The sequence below is a fragment of the Manacus vitellinus genome, unplaced genomic scaffold, assembly GCF_001715985.3.
Source record: "Manacus vitellinus isolate BGI_N305 unplaced genomic scaffold, ASM171598v3 scaffold_3_pilon, whole genome shotgun sequence".
Lineage (NCBI taxonomy): Eukaryota > Metazoa > Chordata > Aves > Passeriformes > Pipridae > Manacus > Manacus vitellinus.
In genome coordinates this window covers 20,867,002-20,888,752 of record NW_021940535.1, presented here as the reverse complement: position 1 = coordinate 20,888,752, position 21,751 = coordinate 20,867,002, and the positions used below count along the sequence as shown (strand labels likewise).

The following is a 21,751-nucleotide window of genomic DNA, read 5'->3' as shown; positions in this document are numbered from 1 at the left end:
CTGGGATGAGTTAATCCAGCTTCCCGCTCAGAGCATGACTGTTGTCAGGTCTAGAGCAGAACAGCCACGACTTTACATAACAGTCCTGAAAACCTTCAGGGATTGAGCCTCTGCCATCTTTGTGGGTAACCTGCTCCAGTGCTGCACTGTCCTCTTAGAGCAGAGACAATGATCTTACCTGCTTCATGGGATGAGTAGGCAATTTGTTTGACTGTTGAAACAGGGTAGTCATTGGTTTCCAGCTACAGGACGTATGTGCTTGAATTTTGAAGAGATATAAAACCACTCTTTTTCTCCTTTTACCACTGTTGAGATTGGCATGTGCTAAGTCAGTCATGTGTCAATGCCACTTCAATGTCTATTTGCATTATTTAAGATCAGTATGCTGGTGTGAAGCAGTGTGGCAAAGCCCAGAGCATCAGCTGATGCGATGCTTCAGCTCCTCACAAAGTTTCTGTGCCTTCTGCCCTTCATCAAATAATAAGCACAGTGTCCGAGACTCATTTTTGTTAGAAATTAAGTCTTTGTTTCAGCCAAGCACTTAGGTTCCTAATTAAGCATGTGAGTAATCCTGCAGAAATAGGACAGCTCATATTGTTCAAGCTCGGCACATGGATAAATGCCTGACTGAGATGAGGCCGAGGAGGTAAAACTAAGGAACTCTGCGAAATATTCTCAGAAGAAGGCAGTATGTTTCCTTGCTGCTTTATAAAACCGATGATAGGAATTTTTCCTCTCTGCTGGAGCATCACTGAACACTCATCATAGGTGAGTTAAAGGAGAAAGCTCGAGGTCCTGACACACTGCAGAATGAAAAAAAAATATGAAGAAATTGCTGATAGCCCTTCTTTCCTGGCAGAAGAGGAGTAAGTGTTATTTTTTGCATGTCAGCCCTTTGTTTCTTAGACAGATTGGATTTTGGAATTAGACAGTTCTTCCTAAAACATATTGTAGAATTTCCCTTATTCATCCCCTGAGACAACTCACGCTGTAGCAGGAACAAAAGAGAGAAGGATATATTCTAACCAGCTACTTTACATCTCAAAGGAATGTTCCTGTAAAAATTCAATAATAAATTAGAGTTTTGTTAACACTGTAAATTCGGACATGATTATGATACTATGAATGCAGGCAAACTCTCTGAAGTCTGAAACTGATAAAGATGTTCAAGAGCCAATTAAAAGCTACAACATTTTTCTGTAGCAGTGCTGCATTTTTGTCTAATATTTAGTGTGTATTATTGCTGTACATTTCATTTGCATCTGATGCTGAACAAAAAGCCACTCCTAGTCTGATGCTCTTCTCTGAGCAGTAATAATACATTTTCTTTTTGCATGAAATTGATTTTTTATAAGATTCATTTTCTCAGGTCTAAGATAATAATGCATCATTATGTTCAAGTGTCATCTTTTTTATGATCACAGCGGGTTTGTCTGTAACCTGCCTGTCAGTTCTAAATGCTGGAAATAGACTGGGTCAGATGTTAATCACTGCTTACCATTGTATTAAATAAGTGTGTTTTTCTGTTATTTCAGTTAACCATATTCTTATACATTGGTTTCTGTTTTGAAATTTTCAGAGGTGGAGGTGGGAAAATGAGGCAGAAAGGCAAGGCTTGTTTATCATTTGAGCAAGTAGATGGGCATGTACCTTCTGAATCTGACCATTCCCTGGGCTGTGCCGGGGTCTCAGCAATGTCAGCTACAGTGTGAGTGCCCAGCACTTTGGAAAAAGTGTATAATGAAATCAGGCAGAGCTGCAGGATGTTCAGCACTTCTGAAAATGAGGTCACTTAATGAGGTGCCTGTGCTCATTGGAACTTAGCTGTAGGGCACATTTTTCTCAAGTCACCTTAGCCATAATATTGCACTTGTATTCAAAGCCCATTAGCAGGCTTTCACATAGCAATCATTTGAAGCAGAAACAGGAGAGACCCTTTCTAAAAGAGAACACAGCTTTTGGTAGGGTCACACTGGCTTTGCTCCCTAATACTTTAGTCTGTGAGATACTGCCTTTCCTTGTTTTCCACTTTTTTTACCTTCTTCACCCTTACATTGCTGTGTGTCTTTTTTGGGCATCCTTGGCAGCTGTGTGTCAGTCTGTCTCTTCTCTGTTGTTTGTCTCCCATTGAACTGCTTGGTGTCCCTTACCACAATGCCAGTGGTGGTTCTCAGTTCTTTTCTCTGTTCCTGATCTGTCTTCTCTCCCTCCATCTAATGGTTCTCTGTCTCTCTCCTCTTGTTGTTCCTCTGGCTTGACTTTCTGTCAGCTTAATGCCTACCAATTTAAAGCTAATATGGTCAAATCTGAATTCTTTATGTTTCACAGGAAACCATTTCCCATTCATGACATTTTCTGTGATTACCACCATTCACAACCTCAGTCGTGCTTGGGCCATTTTCTCATCCTGCACACTTAGCATATAATTTATTATTATTTATTTGTATAGTAATAATCTTACCACATTTTCTTCTGATGTATTTCTAAATCAGATATATTTCTCAGTCCATATTATTGTGCAGATTAATTACCCATGTCTCTCTGAGAATGACAGCAACCTTTTCCAATCTATTCAAAATACAGTTGTTAAGAGGATTTGTCTTCCTTGCACTGATTCATCCCACTACATCCAATCATCATCCAGTTTTTTGTGTTTGCTTTCAAGTCTTTCATGTACCTGCTCTTTCCTGTTAATCATTCCTTCCTTTGTTTTGTAAAATGCAGACTCTTCTCCCCACCATTGCTTCTCCAGAGTTATCAGCCTCAGAGATTCTTTTGGTTATTTTAGAGACCTCTTTGCTTTTTTCCGTTTCTTATAAATGCAGCACATCACAAGATGGGCTTCCTATGTGATCTTCAGACCAACTTGTTTTGCACCACTGTTAACAAATTTTCTTAGAAACAGCCACTAGCTTAATATGCTGTGTCAGTTAATGTTTAACAGATTAGATCACTAAAAATAGGATTTTTATGAAGTATTATTTTTCAGTTAAAATTTAAATGAATTAATTGGGGAAATAGATAATTAAATGAGAAGCAATCATATTCTTGCAATGTTTTGAATCCTTAGAGTTCTTTCTCTCCATTGAAAATGTATGTGGGAAAGGAAAAGTTCCTATTTTTTTACTATCTTTAGTAGTAAGCATCACTAACTTGCTGAATCAGTAGTTATGCTGATTTCAGACATTCAGAAATTAACTCTAAAATTGGGCTCCAGAATAATCAGAGTTTTAAAACATTATCTGTGATTTTTGAACAAAATTTTCATGCTTTCTTTGACAATTCATTTGGATACACAAATCATTTGGTCACAAAAGAGTAGAAGTAAGTCCTTAAATCTTAGTTACATAACTGCAAGAGGCAAGAAAGACCAGAAGTTATCTTGTGCAAAAGTAGTGGAAGTTCTGACAGTGCTGAATGATGCAGGGTGTATCCAAAGACTGAGTACAAACTCAGAGCTAGACCACATCCATATGCATTAAAATTGATAGAGAATATAAGAAATTGTGAACTCTCTGTGCCCCTCTAAGGAACCAGGGATAAAGCTTGGGTTGGGAAAAGAAGAGGTTGTGGGTTTTTGCACTTTGACATGAGCAGAAGGGAGAAGCCCTCAAAGCTTTACCATCCCCTGTGTGACAAACTTGGGTGCAGGCTGAAGGACTTCCCCACTTTCTAGATTTCATCACTTCTTGCCCCATTAAAAGAGAAGGTGCACAAGGTGCGAAAAAGTGCTGAGGGCTAACACCTACTATTTCCATTCACTTTCTGCAACAAGGCTTCTGTGTTTATCAAACCCACAGGCATTTCTATTCCTCCCATAATCTACCACCTTTCAGGGCATAATTCTGAGCTTCACTACCATCATGAAGAAAATCATCCTAGAAACTCAGTCTTTTAAAAGAATTCATAGACTCAACATGATCTTTCCAAATACAAGAAGGTCAGCATACAGAAGGCCTTTCTCAAGGGAGGGAATCCAAACCTCTGGGATTTTTACTGGAGTTACAGAGAGACAGTCTGTCTGTGCTGGAATTGATTACTGTCATTGCATGTCAGCTCCTTCTCACGACTCTGGAGTGGAAGGGAGGGAGAGGATCTCATTAAATACATGCAGTGAAGAGGCTGGGGCCAGGCAGCAACTACCTCTAGCCTCAGGTCTCTCTGCTCCAGCCCTCAGAAGATTTGCAAAATTGATCCAGGGCCATTTGAATAGGACATAATGGTTCTGAAAGGAATGTTTGCTTGCTCTTCAGTAATTGCCAGCAAATTTTGAAATAAATTATGAGATTGCGATGAGCCCTTTCAAAGGTACAGAACTTTTTCTAGGCCTATCCAAAAAACTGCTGGTGCTACTGGTAAGCAATCTGTTCTTGGGTTGTTGCAACACAGTATATGCAATAGTGGGATTTTATCCTGAGATACATCTAATAATTGGTATCTATTTCTCGCTAGTCTTCCCTAGTATAAAAATGTAAAAAACAGTACAAAAGGAGATAATACTTCTAAAAGTTAAAGCATTGTTCACTTTAGTTAGTTTGCAGGTCAACAACCAATTTTCATATAAATTACTTAGACACACTGCAATACCTCATTTTGCTGTCATATTCTTTACATTTGCATTTTTCTCTGCAGCCCCCGGCTAAAAAGACTCATCTGAATAAAAGTTTGTGTATGTTGCCATCTTCTAATGATCTGTACATTTTTGTGTTTGACAGTGTATCAATTGCAACAAGAGGCACCACGTCCCAAGAGAATCATCTGTCCTCGGGAGGTCAGTTTTTTTGCTCTACCTAGTTATATCTGATGAATTGTCAGCAGCATATGACTACCAAAAAATCTTTTGTGCAGTCTGTGGGTAATATTTGCTTTAGTTTTTCTGTGCCATTGTTTTATATAATCATTTTTCTTAAGGTTGATTAATTAAAGCAAATTAATATCTGCTAATTAGGCATGGCAACCTCATTCTATCACTAGAAGCACCTTCATTAGACAAATGCTTATTAATCATTGCTTAATGTGCTTTTCTGTATACTACCTGAAGTTTTATGTTTCCTTGTCTAAATGAAGGTGTATTTTTCTTCCTGAATCTGCATAATAACATCTGTGTGATATGTTTCACCATGATACATGTAGCTTCAGTTTGTTGAATGCCAAGTATTATGTTCAAGTTAAAATACTGAAGTGATACCCAGAGAGCTCTGTTCTGTCACAGAAACTTTAAAGGTTGTAGGATATTTAGAAATCTGCAGGGCTGCAGGTTTGGCTGAGTTATCTTGTCCCCCTATTTTCTTTTGCTGTATTTCTTCCACTTCTACTGACTTTAATATGTCCGTTCCTCAACCTGCATGGCAAAATAGTAATGGAACACATATGTAGATGTCTCTGCTCAATCAATAAGACTGTGATAGCCTTATCTTCTATAATGTCAGGGACAAATTTTGTGCAAATAGACACGTAATACTAGTAACAGAAATACTAACTGCATGAAGTGATTGCACAAGGTATAAAAGATGATGTGCAAGAAGACAGAAACTGCAGCTCATGTCCTGATATGTAGTTGTACTCCCAAACATCATCCTGAGTCATGCTTCCCACACTGTGTACCCATGAAAGCAGAGTCCTGGCATCTGTCAAATATTAAGGTACTGTCTCAAAACACTTTTGTGTGGGGCAGGAGGTTTTGTATCAAGGCACAGGTACTTGCCTCGGTTTGTGAAGAAAATCCATTGCAAAGCCAGGAATTGAGTACAGTTTTCCTGAGTCCACCCAGTGCCTTAACTAAAAGGCCATTGCATTTTTCTCTCAAGTGCCATTTACCAGTTTGAGGGCAGGGAGAGCAGGGTCTTGGCCTCAGACTGGAAGTCTTCAAGCCCTGTCAGTTTGGGATGGTCTCAAAACATATACACTGGATGCTAAGAAGGGCAAGTAAAATACCAGAGTGGGTGAACCCTCATGTCATTCTTTCTCCCTGTCAAAGACAAGGCTTGGGGAGATGGAGCACATGCTAGTCCTGTGGGACTTCAGTGCACGTGTGCTGAAGGGTTTTATCGAGACCTTGCTCTCTGAAATCCTCATGCAATCCAAAAGACAGTTAGTTCACTGTGGCTGGTATTCTTTGAAGGAGAGAACATAGTTGAAAATAGTTAAGATAAAAAATTTATTTATTTCCAGCGTGGCCTTAGAGGAGTTTCTCTCTTTGTGTGAGACAATGGTTTATCTAATATTTTATTTATCTATTTCATATTGGAACTACTTTGAGGAAGAACTTATTTTTAGAAAATCTGATTAATAAGCACTGAATGCTTAGGAAACCATGTTTGCAATTCAAACTCATCTTTTTGGGGCTACAAGTTAAGCTAAATAAGTTTAATCCAAAATTCATTGCGCTAACTAGAAAATTAAAGCATTTTCTAGTTTGCCTCCATGAGTGAAAATTTAAATCAAGGTAAAATAGTATGTTGAAGTGGAATAGCAATTGTATTCTGGTTCTAGGAACAAGATTATCTGCACAAGTGGATTAAATGTGCAGCTGTGAACTCTTTACTGGTGTGCTGTATTGAACTTATTTCCTTGAACTCAAGAACATATTACATACAACTGAAGTTATCCTTTTGCCTGATGCTTAAAGACCATATACATATTTAGTGCCTATTCAGGTCACTTCCAAAGATTTGCAGAAAGAAGCTAAGATCATGTTAATTAAATTAATACATCATTGACAAAGCAGTACATATCATCATGGCTAGACTTCACGAACGAAGATTTGGGAAAGGCTCTATCCACATTTGTTACAAGCACGTTGGTGGCTAATAAGGCCAATATGAGATAGACATGTCCAATTGTAAAAGGCACAGCAGAAAGACTCCTTAGGTGGTATATTCTGCAAGACACAATTCTTTCTGCATTGTCTTTTCTCCTCAAGGATGATCCTGCGTGCATTCTCAAAGGAAGCAGCAGCGTTATAGATGGTGTGTCTCCAGGCCTCCCAATTTGAGGCCAGAGTAGACCAGTTATGTTGATCAATATGGCCAAGGCTGAGATGTTGTTTCAGGGAGTCCTTGTATCTTCTCTTCAGGGCTCCTCTCTTGTGGCAGCCGGTGGCAAGTTCACCATAAAGCAGGATCTTAGGGAGGCGGTGGTCCTTCATCCTTGAGACGTGTCCTGCCCAGTGCAGCTGTGTTCTCAGCAACATGGCCTCAATACATGTGACTGCTGCTTGCTCTAGAACAGATGTATTGGTCACATAATCTGACCAGTGGATGTTTAGAATTGTACGGAGACAGTGTTGATGGAAGCATTCTAGGAGTCACAGGTGATGGCAGTAGATGACCCATGATTCGGAACCATATAAAAGAGTAGACAGCACTATGGCTCTGTAAACACTGATCTTTGTACTTTTCTTCAAGTGTTTATTACACCATACTCCTTTATGGAGTTTTCCGAAAGCATTATCATTGACAAAGTAGTACATAACAAAATAAGTAAAAACCATCTGTTTCACATGATCTACGTTTGGTTCTGACTAATGAACCATTTTTAGTGGCTCACTTCATAGACTGCAGAGTTCTATTTTGAGTTGTTTTGATTTTGTTTTTAATTTAGTTAAACAGCTGAAAATGCAGACTTTATTTAAGGGTAGGTATATAAAGCAGTATGAATTCCCAACTGCGATCTTTCGTTCTTGTTACTTGGACTTTGAATCTTTGTGTAGCTCAACTGCATGTGTTCACAGACTGATTGCTGGAAACACAGATTCTCTGACTCAAGGGCCATAAAACCACTGAAACACTGCCGATGTGCTTTACTTTTGCATATAGTTGGAGAAGTGGGGCAGATGGGGTGTCCTGATAGCTAGATTGCTCCTTGTAGTTCATATTATTGGTTTATTAGAAAGCAGAACTACATAGTGGTTTCATAGAGCATCGCAGATTATTTTAGAGAGAGAATTCATCACTATGTTCCTATGACACCTATTAGCTTTTTTTTTAGCACACAGTCTGTAAGAAGGGTGTTTTGGGGTTGTTTTCTTGATTCTAGTTTGACTTCAGTGTGATCTGATGACTGTGTAGGCTTGCTTCACTGAAGATGATGTCTTACTAATCCTGAATTTGTCAGTTACATAGAAAGATCTCAAAATCTAATTTTGTGTTGTGTGTGAAAATATATTAATTAGAAATATGGTAGTTATTTAGTATGCAACATGATGCTCATCCAACATCTGCAGAGCAGGTGTCAGTGGGATATGTGACTGACAGGAAAGATTTCTCTCTCCATGTGCATATCATAGGAACTGGACCTTGTTGAGAGTGTTCACTTCTTTAATTTAGTATTCAAACTGCTTCAGACAAATATAAACATTGCAAATAATTTGAAATCCTTCATGCCTATGGGACAATGCCTTGCATTCACAGTTGCTAAATTCTCCACTGTTTGCAGGGGAGTTGAAGCATCTGCTGCAAACAAAATCTGTGACATCAACAGATAAACAAGTGTTGAAGGTTGTTTTTTTTCTCTCACCACTTGGCATTTTCATCATGCCTCCATCTTTTCCATTGCCATCTTTCAATTCTCTGCATTCATTTGCTCTTCCATTACCTCTCCATAGTCACAGGGGGTTTAGCCTCAGATCTCTGCCCTTCTATCTAATTTGTGTGGATTTCTTGATTAAGTATACTGTGGAGACAGAAATCCTGATATGCAAACCACCAGACTAAAAGCTGGGACTGTAAATAAACATGAACATTTATATCTTTTATTTACATTTATATATTTGTGTCTTTTAGCTTTGCTATGATGATTTTCCTTCTTTTTGCTTGCATAAATATCTTGTCTAGCAAAAGCAGGTTGTTCCTGCAATGGGAATATATTGAATTAACTGTTTTGGCTTCAGGTATCTAATGTCTTTTAATTAATCACCACTGGTAGTGGGACTAATACAAAAATCCTACCTTCCCAATAACATTGGATTTCTGCCAATATTCTCATTTGTAACCATATTTCTTCCAGCAGTGTTTTAATGATTTATCTTTTAAGTAGAAAAAGTTCCATTTAAAAGCACAGTTCCAGTGGAGGAGTAGCTTTTAAATATTGAGCAAATTTGATAATAGGCACCAAAGAATCAGATTTGTATTGTAAGAAAGTCATATTATGAAGCATCTTTAAGGGTTTATTCTACAGAAATGCTGATGAAAAATTATATTCTCAGAAAATAACTCAAGCTTTCAACTTCCTTATTTTATTCAAAAGGAACATTTTAAATAATTCTTAATTTTAAGAAATATTTCAGGAGTAGATTATTCAAAGTTAAAATATATTTTGAAGAAATGGAGCCTTTAAAAAAGTAAAAGAAATTAAGAAAGGATGGGGACATCACTCTGGACTATATCTGGTTAAACAACAGGCACATTATAAATTTTCTTCAAAGAGGGAATGAATCTTACCCATGAGTTTTTGGATTATTTGTGTAGAAATATTCATACCTGTGAATGCTATTTCCATTCTGTTCCAAGAAAGCCTTAATTGCTGACGGCAATTTTTAAGGCTGCGAATTTGTCTGCATTAGACCTTCCACACTCCTAACAATGCCTTGGCCAAGCCAGTGTCAGCAACATCGAGAAACTCATCTAAATTTCCCTAGTGTAGGCAAAGCCTTAGAGCCCTAACTTATATTATTATGTAGAAAAATGTCAGTTAATTGCCTTCCTCATCATTCTGAATTCTAAATAGGTTGTGTCAGAAGCGGTAGAAATTATTGTCTCTGCCTTTAAAACATAAAAATTATGGTTTCTTGACTGAAAGCAAATATGATTACAAAAGGGACACTTCTCTGAAGAAAGAAATCCCTCTTTCTTTTTGCTTAAATAATTATAAGAGACTAAAATAATGGTGACTGTACTGCTGAGGGTTTTTCACTCAAACCGTCCAGAGGGTCTGGAACTCTTTTGACCCTCTGGATATCCATTACCTAGATTTATCAAAACAAGAGTGTACATAGTGGCATTTCATAGAACATAACTGTTGAAATGGTCACTAGCAGGTTTGTAATGCTATTGCCATCTTGTACATTACTAGCTGCAAATACACAGACTTATTGCACAGTTCCCAAACTGAACTGCTGCAATTTACTCTTTACTTAGTTATCATCAAAGTTTCTCCTGAAGCATGGGATTCAAGCTAAGAACATTGCAATTAGAAGTGGGTAGTTTAAACAATAGCAATATTAAAAACACTGGTTAAAAAGCTTATGACTAGGTAAGCTTGAGCAAGGTTGTTAAGATTCAGCCTTAGTAAAATGTTTGCATAGTATATCTGACTGGATAATAAGTCTTTAATCATTGCAATAAGTTTTCCATTAATTCCCTTATTCTGCTCACTTAGTGACCTTTACAAGTGGAATATTTCCTCTTTCTCTCTACCCTCATCTTTCTAAGAACACTATCTATACTGTGGTGAAGTACCAGAGAGCTGTAATAGGGCATTAAAATTAGCCATAAAATTGGTGGTAAATAGCAAGAGCAAATGGGAATTTTCATGGCACTTGTTCAAATCACTCTACTGCAAAAGTCAGACACTGCTATGAGGTGTCTCTTACTGCCAAGTCATGAGAGCTTATCTGAGATAATTCAGAATATTGTTATCTTTCCCTTAGAAAGAAACCTCAGAACACACACAGTGACACACCAAGAGACCCTATTAGCTAGCAATTAAGTGAAAATGAGCAGAATTGTACTGAAAACTATTTTCATTAATGGAAATGTTTGCACATGTAAGACTTAATGGAGCCCATATTTTCAAATTCTTATAATATTGCTGATGCTTTAATTGTGTTTTCATAAACCTCTTTATGATAGAAACAAAAAGATACAAGGAGGACACAGCAGTAGTCTGTGGATTGCAAATGAAGTTAAGAGCAATTTTGAATAGACATTGACAGAAAGAGGAAAATTCTTCAGCTGAAATTCATAGCAAATATAGAAAGCCTGGCTGCATTGGTGGTGGCTCAGAGCAGTTGAAAGCCAGGAAGGCTGTTCAGCTAAAGTGGTGCAGAGGACCCATGGAGTGAATGTCAAAAGTTATTGTATCCATCAGCCCTCGAAACTGGCTATATGCAGGTTTTCCTATATAAATTTAAAATATGGGTTTACACCCAAGGTCATTTTTCTGTAGTATGTCCGTAGTGAATTTCGTTCCTGCAAAATGCCTGCGGTTTGCAGCAGTGGAGGAAAGAAAGAAAGGAAGACGGAATATTGCTTGCCCAAAATTCCCTTGTATTTATCACATCAGAGAAATTTGCTGGTGTTTTTTTCCAGGGCACTTTATTGACTGACAGGAAAGCTCATCTCTCCTAGAGTCCAGGAGTCTTGCAGTCTCACTCTGCTGCAATAGTAAGATGGTGGAGCACTCAGATGAAGCCACATCATTCTCATTTTAACAGTCCATTGACTACTGAACGGAGGAGAAAGCTTTCTAATTATTTTGCAGATGTGATAGTAAAATTTCATTTATGTAGTTACAGCTAAACAAAACTAGAAGAGGTTTGTCTGTTTCACTTGAATTTCCTCAGGTTTGATTTACTAATGTTCTACGTTATGATTTGCAAATTAGACGAGTGTTGATCAGAGGAATATGGTATGAACCAGTCAGTGCGCTTATTGATCACTGTGAAATGGAAAAGTTAAAACCATCTTTTTGGAAGACATGATGGCAAGCTCTGACTTTTTTTGATACAGTTTGATTAGCACAAACTGTAGGTAGCTGTCTTTAAGGACTGATGAACTTGCTAATTATTCCTATGGATTTGCTTGAAATCTTTGCAAAGTTTCACCCTCCCTTCCATCTCTCTTTGGAAGTGGGTGATGTGTGTGTTGTCATTTTACTATTTCCCTAGTTTTTTATTTCCCTTTATCCTTGTTTAATATCACTCTCTTCATTTAGTTTTTTTTTATTTAGACATGGTGTTGAATGTAAGCAGTTTTCAAGCCAAAATAAATGAAAGCCTATTTCATATCTCCACTTAGATAAAGTTTATCTGTAAGCCTATGTGTAGATGAAAATGCTAAGTGCTTGTACAGATTTACATACCCGTTCAAATTTGGGCTAGTATTCATCATATCTGGTTAAATAATATGTAGAAAGGGCTCTGGATGTCTCTGCTCTCTTTATGTCTGGTATCTTTTTTCAAGTTTCAAGATGAGGAATTGTTGTGGTTTAACCCCAGCCAACAGCTGAGCACCACTCAGCCACTCAGTCACTTCCCCACCAGCACGATCAGGAAGAGAATCGGAGGGGTAAAAGCCTGAAAATTCATATGTTGAGATCCAGACAGTTTAACAGAGAAAGCAAAAGCTGTGCACACAAACAAAGCAAAACAAGGAATTTGTTCACTGCTTCCTATGGGCAGGCAGGTGTTCATCCATCTCGAGGAGAGCAAGGCCCCATCACACGTAAGAAGACAAACACCATCACTCCAAATGTCCCTCCCTTCCTCCTTCCTCCCCCCAGCTTTATATATTGAGCATGATGTCGTATGGTATGAAATATCCCTTTGGTCAGTTTGGGTAGCTTGTCCCAGCTGTGTCTCCTCCCAGCCTCCCATGCACCCTGAACCTCCTCTCCAGCGTGGCAGTACAGAAAGCAGAAAAGGCCTTGGCTCTGTGTAAGCCCTGCTCAGCAATAACAAAAGCATCTCTATACTATCAGCCCTGTGTTCAGCACAAATCCAAAACACAGCCCCATACTAGCCATTGCAGAGAAAATTACCTCTGCTCCAGCCAGAAACAGCAAAGGAACACAGAGTATTGAGCACATGATTAATTTGTATTTCCTAATATGAATAAATATAGAAACTTTACATATCTCTCTATCGTCCTTCCTATACTTCCTGTACATGCATGTATATAGCTACACACACAGAATGGTCAAATCAGCCAACTACACACATCTTTTTGGAATTGTGGACTGTTGTGGCATGTGTCATAGGAATGTTTTAGTGCTTCTCAGTTGTTACAGAAGAATTTGGAGCATTAATGTGGCTTACTGCATTTATCTGCTGCTGGGGATATTTTTCCTCCTATTTAAATGACTCAACACATCATTCTTGAAAAAAAAGGAGCACAGTTTAAATGTTATATTCAAATTTTTCACTTGCATTCAGAGTAACATCGATATTCCTTTTACATTTAATGATGCCCTTACTGTGTGAATGGAGGCTGCATAACAAAACAGATGACTCCCACTTTTGCTGTTGAAATTGTTTGAACCTGACCCTGCCTCCTCCAACTATTTAGCAGCAGGCTTCTTGATTAAGATTTATTTCAATTTATTTTAGCTTATGTTCAGGAGCCCATTATTTTCCTTACTAGGCAAGAAAATATTTGTATTTTCTTTTCTTGTTCAATCTTACTCTTTTCTGTTAGAGCTGTATATATACAGAAATATATTCTGGTTTTGTAGCAGATGTCCATGTTGGGGGAGACTTTGTAACCTTCTAGTGTTTATGGTGTTTTGTCAGGTATATTGATTATTGGCTGCTGGACAGTTTGCTCAAGGTCATAGAAAGGAAACAAACCTGAGTTAAAATTACCCTCATAAAGGATGGCTTAAAGCAGCTCTTTTGAAAGTTTGGTACAAGCAAGTAAGCAAATAAGCACATTAAATTATTTTTTAAAATATTTGTGTTTAAAAATGGTAGAAATAACCTTGATTGAGTGGAAATCAGCCAAGTGCCACAGTAAGAGTCAGAGTTGCTGAGCTTCCTGTGTTTCTTTGTGATGCATTATCTTTCTGCAAAAGGGTCGCTATGCATTTTACTTTCTCCATGGGTTACAACATGCCACCATAGCAGAGAAGTTGTGCAGCTTTGAACAGCAGTTAATAAAAGCATTCTTTGTGTTCTCTACTTTTGTCTTGTATTCTTTTTCATTTTTCCTAGTGGTGAAGAACACTCCTACCTTCTCCCGGGTGCTGTAAATTTTTCCTCAGAGTATTTTTTAGAAGATACCAAACACAATTTGGCACTTTGTTATGCTGATGGATTGAAACTGAGTCTTGTTATTTAGTTAAGTGGTGACAAGTTTATCACTTGAATGTTTGGCTTTCTCTTCCAGAACAGTTTACTCAGTCCACTGCCTTCTGGGTGCTGCCTTCTCCCCTGAGAGCCTCATAGAGGTGGGCTGAGTATTATTGTGGTTTTATAGGTGATTTTTACAGCCTATTCAAGTCTGCTCCCTGCTAATCCCTATCTCCTGAGAGCAGTCCAGGCAGAGGTGAGGACTAGGCTGGATGGGGTATCTCAGGGCCAGAAGAAAGTCAAGAGGTTGTCATTCCTGTGTCAAGAAGAGATGTTTGCATATTCACTTCTTAAAGCCTTGAAAAAGGCTTCATGAAGATTTCTTGACTGCCTCTGCTTATTTACTTAGTGCTTAATTATTTTAACATTTTTCTATCTTTTTTTTGCAGTTTAAGCCTGTTTCTTCTTGTCATGTCTAGTAAGCGTACAGAGAACAAATTTATTTCCTCTGGAAAGCAGCCTTTTTCATACCTGTCTGCTACAGCCCCTCTCTATCTTGTTTTCTTTGGGCCAATCTCTTTTCATGTCTTTTCATGGTTGCTAAATCCCTGCTTACTCCAGTTATTTGCTCCAGTCTTTCTTGAGACGTGGTGCCCCAGCCCACAGTCAATATTCCATCTAGAGGCTTTCTGAGTAGACATTGCAAGGAGAGGATTACTCTGATGTCTTCTTGGCTGCATTCTTGGTTTTATCCTCAGTATAGCCTTCTGGTTTTGGCAGTTTTTGTTACAGACAGAATCATTGATTCAAGTTCATTTATTGATCTGTAACAATGCCAGGATCCTTTTCTGCAGAGACCTGTCTAGTCAATGCCTATAATGCATGGCTGAATATCCACCCCTTAAGTGGTCATAACGTTGGCATCTCCATGGTTCTGTGACTGAATGACAAAAGGAGATGCACACTTCCAAAACTATTCATGTCACCTTTCTCTCTGGACAGCCTCTGAAACATGGGCAGAGCAGGTGGAATAAATTATGGGGACTTGGGCATTGCTAGTTTCTTTCTGAGGAATGTCTTTGCTCCTACCTCATCACACAGTCAAAGTACATGAACACTCATGAAGTTATAGGTGCTGGTTAGGCTTGTCATATGAAGCCTGTCAGATCAGTCATGCTGAATGCCATTGACTGAAAATCTTGGGGGAGAAGACCATCTTTTCATTATGTATGTACATAGTAGGTACATACATACTATTATTGGCCTGTCCTTGGCCAGGGACTAGAGATGTTGCATTGCTGCTATTCCTACTAACAAAATTAGCAACAGACTTTATGATATGACACATTTTGCAAAACCAAGAGTTGTTTCTCTTTGAAAACATGGGTGCCAGAAAGCCTGATAAGGTAAGAGAAAGAAAGTGGTTAAAAGCTAAAAAAAGGTCGATAAATATTTCCCATCCAAAAGAATCTTCTCCCAATTTAAATTGCTTAAGAGTCATTGATGTGAAATAATTTGTCCTATTTGGAGGGAATATTAGACATGCTAATAGATCTAAGTAGAATTTTCTTCAAGAAAAATTCCAAGGCAAAAAAACTGTTTTATAGGAGAAATGAAATACAGCTTATTCTTCATTCCGTTTAATGGGGGCTTGCAACTTGCCTTAATCCTTTTGGTTGGTTTTGTAAGTGTAAAGTTTGCAGTGAGCTTATGATAAGTCTGCCAAAAGTTGAACAATACAGACAATAAGCTCCTTTTCTCTACAGTCTGTTTTTCCTGGGCTTGTCTTGAAAGCTTCTATTCAAACTCTTCTATTTCTCTTTATGTCAAACTGAGCTGAAAAACATATTTATATCCAGTCAACCAGAGTTACTGAAAAATAATTAAGATTGTTCCAAACAGAAAATATATCAGATTAAACTTCCTTTGGGAAAATGCCTCGCTGCCTGCTCTGAGTAAACACATCACCATTATTAACTCGTGGATCTTGTTTGTCTGTTCTTTCTGTGTATTGAAGAAGAGAGTGCCAGGTGCAGCTCCCCACCTTATTGTTTCCTTCCCCTTTTATATTTTCATCATGGATGTATTAAGGCAGTGGCTGAAGTCCACAGTACACACTGTTATGCTGTGCTGGCCCTTCTGAATTACAGACAGATTGCTGTCCTGGAGGGATTTCTAAACTTTCATTGCAGCATTTCTAGATTTCAGCTTTGGCCACTGGATAAGAAAATATGTCTGGTGCAATGAAGCTGAAGAGAAATCAAATTTTTCTGAAATTAGGGTTATCCTATTTCTGTGGTAGTATTTCTATGCAGAAAGAATTCTTCAGGGTATCTTCAAATCTTCGCTGCAGTGTGGCTTGGATGTCAATGCTTGCAATGAAAATCTGTCACATTAGCGGATGCTCACCTCCTGCTTGCATGATTCCCAGTAGTTTTGTGATGAGTTATCTTGCAGAGTTGTGTGGGATTTTAATATAGTAATCTGTACAGTAATCTGTACATTAACAGGAGTGTGTCATGCCAGGGCTAAACCATCCTGGCCAAAACAGGAGCCGCAAGTCCCAGTGCATTAAATTCAGTAAATTTCAAAATTATGTAAACATAATATATTGAATCAGCTCAGATATCTAGTCTATTAGGCAGAGTTATTTTCTCCTCAGTCTTGACATCAAACCTGAGTACAACTAAATCCACACCTTGAAAAATATGCTGTAACATTGTAAAAAAACTTGTAAAACTAGACTAAGTGTACAAGTAAGGATTTTTATTTTTGGACTGGGGAGAGGCAATCAGGTTTGGCAGGCTTTCAGTCAAAGCTGGAATATGCAGAGTGTCTCAAACGTGAGCTTCCAAAGGCCTCTGTAGAGTGGCAGGAAAGCTGTGCTGGGTTTCATTTCTCTTTGAGCATGCATCAAGATTAGATGTCAATGAATGTTGCTGGCTTTGTAAGATTACTGGATTAGTAGTGATTTAGCTTGTTTTACCATACATCTTATTTCCTGATCAATGTGACTTTAGTTTTAAACAATTTTGGCATTCACTGCTGTTTCACAATTTATACAACTATGAATTTCAGTAGTGATTTTCAGCATTTTCCCCGTGGTTTCTGGAACAACATCCAGAAATGCCTACTCTGCAACAACATTTTTGGTTTGAAATTGGCAATAATACCCTTTTCTAAGCCAGAAAATTACCATTTCACATTTGAATTGAAGGCTGCCACGTACTTTTAGTGGAGAAGGCACAACCATTTAATTTATCCTCTATATGGGAGAAGTAAGAGCAAGCTGTGGTGCTCTTTAAGGCAAAATATATTTTCACTAGTGAAGACCTATAATTTGTCATATGTAATTTTCCTCGTTTGTGTACTTTGTTTATGTCTGTTAGCATAAGAGTCCTAAATGACTCAAGCTGTCTGATCTCCCCCCTTACTCAGTGTCTAGGAAGATGGGCCAGTGATGCATAAAACCAACTGGTCACCTGGGAAAGGTGGCTCTTTTTTCAGCAAGGAAATTGTGAGGGCTATATGGAAAGTGATGAAAGTGTTCTTTACAGCCATTACCTATGCAAAAAACCCTAAATGTGTGTGTCTTCAGAAAAAGACTGATTGCTCTGGACTCCTACCACCAGGAAACAGTCACTTTCCTGCCTGTGGATTTTCTGTTCTTTCCAGCGCTAAGAATTCTCTTAGGTGGATCTGCTTGACTTTGTGTGTGCAAACCTATTGATAGCAGGAGAGGGAAAGCTAATCCCAACTGAATTTCAGTCACCTTTGCCTTCTGGAATATATAGAATTTCCCTTGAAGTTTTTACAGAGTCTGCAGTCGCACAAAACAGACCTACTGGCTCCTTTGATATTTTTAAGCCTCTGCTTCATCAATTGTGCAGGCTTTTGGTTTATTTCCAAGTTCAGTCCAACATTCTGGTTTTGATCTGGAGACCCTGATGGTATTTTTGATCTTTTATCTTTCAATATCTTTGTTTCCTTGTGTTTTCCTAGTGGTGAAGTTGGAGAGAAATAGGAGAAAAATTATTATTTCAGGGTAAAGATTGCAGTGAGGACACGGGGGGATTTTTATATTCTGGGGCACTTGGATGGTCTGACAGATCTGGAGCTTCATTTCAGGAAATGCTACTATATCTTTTCTGTTAAATGCCAAATAGTGAAGTTGTGGCTATTTTAAACACACGGATGCTAAAAGATGTTGGAGTGAAGGTTTCTGTTTTATGGAATAGGCGGAAGAATAGTGGAGTAGATGGGCTTTGTGTGGATTCTCAGAAGAGCAAATCTTTTAGTTTGTGAACAGCAGGAAAAGTGGAAATCACATTATCCAGGGTGGCTCAGTCAGTTGCTAGTTAAATGATGAAAGTTTCACAGATAAATTTGTATTTTTCTATAAATGGTGTTGAGAAGAATAAAAAAGGTGCTTCCATTTGTTCAAGGAGTTATTTCCAGATTGCTTTTATACTTTATGTGTATATTTAGTTATATGGGGGGGAGTAATTTATACTTGGGGGGAGCTTGTACTTAAAGCTAATTTTGAGGGTGGGTGCTAGTGCTGTTAATTCATTTTTCTGAGGTAGATTTGAAGTGTTGGGGTTTATTTAGTGTATAAACGCAATCAAGGTAAATCTGTATCTTTAAATAGAAGCAGATTCTGACTACTAAATGAAAGTCATGCTTTACCTTCTATAGTCTAAAGGTTTTATTTGGCCTTCCGTGGGAATGAAAGAGCAATGTGTTTGTTCCTTGTCCCAAATTTCAATATACTGAGTGGCCTTTGATTCCATGAAAGAGAAAATTGCATGTGGTGGTCTTACCTAACTCAGCTTCTGATACCCATTTTTTAATTGAGTTCCCAGCTAAATATATGCTTTCAAGGGTTATTAAGATTTGTAAGGATGACAGGAAGGCTGCTCAGTTCCAAGATAATAAAGTCATATAGTGCTATTGAAGATGAATATATGAACAATGTCCTTTTAGAGGTAATATGTCTTTTTCTTGATATTATTTTTTTTACTTATAAAAATAGAAAATTTAAAAAATTGAATTCGTACACTTTCTTCTCTGAGTTCCCATATATGCACATAGAAACACAGAACCTGCACTTGGCAATTCCTTTGATTTTGCTCTCTCTTCACTTCTGTGTTTGCTTCCCCCTCTTATTCCTGCCCCTCAGAACTCAAAAATGTTTGTATCAAGGTATTATTCCTAGGCAGGAGTTTCAAGGGTATGATACTGCTATTGTTAGAGCCGTGCTAGAAAAGAAATGCCGAGCTGGGAAAGAAGCACAGTAAGGACTTGATTGATCTCCCATAGGTCTTCCATTGAAGATTCTCATTATCTTGTACAGACTTTTGTTCATCTTGTGCTGTGTTGTAGCCTCAGTGACTGCAGGGTAGAAATTCAACTGCTTCGCTTTAGTGCATGGCGTGTGGATTATTGAATCAAAAATGTGACAGTTATGCATTTGCTATTCAGGAAAAGAAAAAAGGAAAAAAGGAAAACCTTCATCAATTTAAAATTTTTATGAGCGAAATAATGAGATATCATGAAAACAAGAACAAGAGCTCTTGTTTCCAGTCAAGATAAAATGGGGTAAAACCACCTAATTTTTTTTTTTATGCTAAAGGATGAAACAGTTTTATGCTAAAGGATGAAACAGTCTTGAAACCACAATTTCTCTACGTGTGTGTTAGCGTGCATGAAGTAGTAATTCCATTGATATAGACTTCTTTATTGAGATATACAGGCACTCAGATAATCTTTTTCAATAATTTGGAGAATTTATGTGTATCTTCCATGAAGTTCTGTCGTGCTTCTTGTATGAAAGCACTGACTGAAGCTGCAGCGCGGCGAGATGACACCACTGAAAAGTGCTGCAGCTGGGGGAAGGGGCAGCTCTTTATAAAGACACTTCTGTGGGAATACGCCTGAAGAAAACCCCCAGCCCTGTGAAGTAATTAGCGATGGCCGCGCGCGCGTTAATTGGCCGAGCCCGCCCTCAGGGCCCCTGCAAGGCGGGGGAGCGGCGCCCCCTGCCGGCCCCGCCCGGGCCCGCCGCGGGGATGGGGGACACGGGCCGAGGGGGGACACGGGGAGCTGCTTTTTTGGGAGCGAGTCGCGGTGCCAGGCCTGCCCAGGGCTTCTGGGTGAGGACGTGGCCTCCCCTAAAAGTTGGTTCAACCATCTTTGAAATAACTGGGAGTCTTTCCGGCAACTTTGAGCGTGCTCTGGGTCCGGCCCGCAAATTCTTGAGACTTCTAGGATTTTGAGGCTTATGTCTAAATACAGAAACCTTTTTTTTCCCGAGAATATTAAACTTTTTATCTTCTGTCTGTTGCCATAAATAGGCAAAAAATGCAAATAAATGGTATCTAAATGTACATAAATGTACACAAATATATATAGTATATGTACATACTGTATGTATAGCATACATAAAGGATATATATAAATGTATACAAAGTGTATATAACAAAAATAGTCTTACTTTATATTATAAATACTAGATTGGCAAAACTAGTATTATAAATACTAGATTGGCAGTAAAATATTCTTTATCTACTTGGTCAGATTTTATACAATTAGGTGTAGTTCTATTTTTTCACCACTGATACATGTTATTTCTCCCAGAAATCCATCAATAAAACCACCTCCTCTGTTTTCACTCTTCTCTTCTTCTGCGTTGTCACACTCTGGTCACAGTTTTGAAACTGCAGAACTTCATCACTTAGATAGGTGCAGTAGTCCTCATTAATATACAAGTATAATTTATTTTTCTGTAGTTTATTTTAAAATGAATATGTTTTTAATATTTTTTTTCCTTTCTTTCAAAATTTAGGTGGAGAACAGGCCAAAGTATTATGGAAGAGAGTAAGTATTTTCCTCTTTTATATATTTGTTGGGTGTATCCAAAAGTTATTGTTCTAGAACTAAAAAAGAAAGACACAATGGAGGTCTAATAAAATATTTAATTTTACCTTTCACTTCAACTAGGAGCCAAATATATTGAAAGCCTAATGATTTAGCTATGTTTCAGTCCAGCACTGCTGCTCACAATCCATGGATTATGCTGCTGTGTGAGCCTGCATGTTTATTTTGCTTTTCTCATGAGAGTTTGGGAAAAGAAATATTGTCTGAGGTACTTCATCCTTTTTTGGTTCTGGTTGTCGCTTATACGTCCCAGTGGTCCTGCAATGGCCTAGGGAGGAGAGAAGCACGTGTCTCTCTCACTGCCTTTTTGTGTATGTTCCTATGCTTTCCCCATCCTACACGGCTGTGGAAGTGTGTGTGTATCCTACTGCATGTGTAAATGCTGTTCTCCCTGCTGAAGTTATGAGGTTCAAAATACCCAAAGAAGAGGTGTATTTTTATTGTAAGGAATATAACAAAGCACTAGAGTATAATTCCTTTGTGCTCAACAGTCTTCTTGCCCCTAAATAGCTTGGAAGGGGCTGGGTCATGCATTGCATGGAGATTTGGGCTGGTGAAGTTGAGGGGCATAGCCACCGCAGCAGCCACCCAGACCTGGCATTTGGCCTTTACTAATCTGCTGAGACCCCAGCCCTTATCTCTTACTTAGATCCCATGTTCTACTTTTCCTCCCATCCCAGACCATCTGTGTTTAATGATCCTTTTCTACCACCAGAAACCTCAAGAGCCAGTAGCTTTGCCCCTAATTACCGAAGTTTCATTTTTTAAATATTGTCTTTAACAGCAAGGAATTCAGATCTAGCC

At 38.3% G+C, this 21,751-nt stretch overlaps 1 long non-coding RNA gene across 1 annotated transcript; it reads left to right on the top strand.

The window, feature by feature from the left end:
* Window positions 1–627: 627 nt before the first annotated feature.
* On the top strand, window positions 628–20,889 carry LOC115307669. The gene is made up of 3 exons (XR_003916011.1): window positions 628–768; window positions 4,716–4,771; window positions 20,856–20,889. It is a non-coding gene; the product is annotated as an uncharacterized LOC115307669 (long non-coding RNA).
* Window positions 20,890–21,751: the final 862 nt, after the last annotated feature.